The 2,034-nt window shown below is 43.9% G+C and overlaps 1 non-coding gene across 1 annotated transcript; it reads left to right on the top strand.

Annotated features, from left to right (window-relative positions):
- Nucleotides 1-1,675: 1,675 nt before the first annotated feature.
- Nucleotides 1,676-1,782, top strand: LOC133807794 (small nucleolar RNA R71). Its single transcript, XR_009879687.1, has one exon. It is a non-coding gene; the product is annotated as a small nucleolar RNA R71 (small nucleolar RNA).
- The last annotated feature ends 252 nt before the right edge of the window (nucleotides 1,783-2,034 follow it).

Raw genomic sequence — 2,034 nt, 5'->3', positions numbered from 1 at the left:
CTCTAAGGCATCACTGCTCACCCTTCTCTTGGAGATTGCCTTTTCTATCACATCCACACTAAAGCAACTGTCACTAGCCACCGGATACTTCATAGACTTGAAGACATTAAAGACCACCTCATCTCCTTGAACTCTAAGCTTAAGCTCTCCTTTGTGAACATCAATAAGAGCTTGGCCTGTGGCTAGAAATGGCCTACCAAGAATAATTGGGACATCTGTGTCCTCCTCCATGTCTAGAACAATAAAGTCAGCTGGAAATATGAACTTATCCACCTTCACAAGAACATCCTCAATAATACCTCGTGGATGTGTTAACGATCGGTCTGCGAGCTGTAAAGTGACAGTTGTGGGTTTTGCCTCCCCCAAACCAAGTCTTTTGAACACTGATAAGGGCATCAAATTGATACTTGCCCCCAGATCACATAAGGCGTGCTTACATTCAAACTTGCCAATGGTGCAAGGTATGGTGAAACTCCCCGGATCTCTCAGCTTTTGGGGTAATTTCCTTTGTAAAATAGCACTGCACTCTTCAGTGAGCGCTACAGTCTCATAGTCCTCCATTCTCCTTTTCTTTGACAGAATCTCCTTCATGAACTTAACATAACTGGGCATCTGCTCCAAGGCCTCAGCAAAAGGAATGTTTATGTGCAGCTTTTTAAACACCTCAAGAAACTTAGAAAACTGTTTATCAAGTGTAGTCTTTCTAAGCCTCTGAGGGTATGGAACTCTAACTGGCTATTCAATAACAACTGGCGGACTCTGTTCTGACTGTTGATGGTCTTCAGTAACCCTTTCTGAACTAGACTGTTCACCTATCTCTTTATTCTGAACCACTGCCTGTGGAGGTCTAGGATGCTCAGTCTGCTTCCCACTCCTCAGAGTAATTGCCTGTACTTGCTCCTTGGGGTTTACTTCAGTATTACTAGGCAAGTTTCCCTGGGGTCTGTTATTGAGCATATTGGCCAACTACCCAACCTGTGTCTCAAGGTTCCGAATAGAGGATTTGGTCTCAGTCATAAATTGAGTCTGAGTATTAGTAAGAGTCAACAAGGCAACTTGCAGTTCATTAGGCCTCTCAGGTTGAGGCATTGATTGTTGAGGCCTAAGCTGTTGTGATAATGAAGCTTGATTCATATGTGGCTGAGGCATGTTATTTTGAAATTGGCCCTGAAACTGAGGCTGTTGGCCTTGATTATTCTTCCACGAAAAATTGGGATGATTTCGCCACCCAGGATTGTAGTTGTTGGAGAATGGATTATTGAGCGGCCTTTGGAAGTTTCCCACCGCTTGAACTTGAGCATGATCCATTGGGGTGTTATTATTCATACAGATAGGGCACTGATCGACAGAATGAGCACCACCACACATTTCACACCTCACTGCCATCTGAACCGCATTAGCAGATACACTGCTCTGTTGTAACTGCTTTGTCAGAGAGGCTACTTGCGCTGTTAGAGTAGTGATTGCATCCAGCTCATGCACCCCAGCTACCTTCCTAACTCCTGATGATCTTTCCTCAGACCATTGATGATTGTTTGTGGCCATGTCCTCTAGTAGCTCATAAGCACCAGTTGCGCTCTTGCTCATAAAAGTGCCACCTGCTGCAGCATCAATAATGGTTCTGGTTGTAGGACATAAACCATTGTAGAAATTCTGTACTAGCATCAACTGTTCAATGCCATGATGAGGACATCTTCTCAGGAGTTCCTTAAACCGTTCCCAAGCTTCATACAGTGACTCTTCGTCATTCTGGCAAAAGTTATTTATCTCTCCCTTCAATTTAGCAGCTTTGGACGGAGGGAAGAATTTAGACAAAAATTTCTGAGCTAGATCCTGCCAGGTGACAATAGAATTTGGCTGCAGAGAGTTCAACCAACTTTTAGATCTGTCCCTTAGAGAAAATGGGAAGAGCCTAAGCTTGATTGCGTCATCACTCACCCCATTATATTTGAAGGTTCCACACAACTCCAGAAAATTGGACAAATGGGTGTGAGGATCTTCAGAGGGCAACCCATTGAATTGCACAGAGGATTG

This window comes from Humulus lupulus, chromosome X, assembly GCF_963169125.1.
Source record: "Humulus lupulus chromosome X, drHumLupu1.1, whole genome shotgun sequence".
Lineage (NCBI taxonomy): Eukaryota > Viridiplantae > Streptophyta > Magnoliopsida > Rosales > Cannabaceae > Humulus > Humulus lupulus.
The sequence above is the reverse complement of the archived record's forward strand: the minus strand, read 5'-3'. Positions and strand labels throughout refer to the sequence as shown.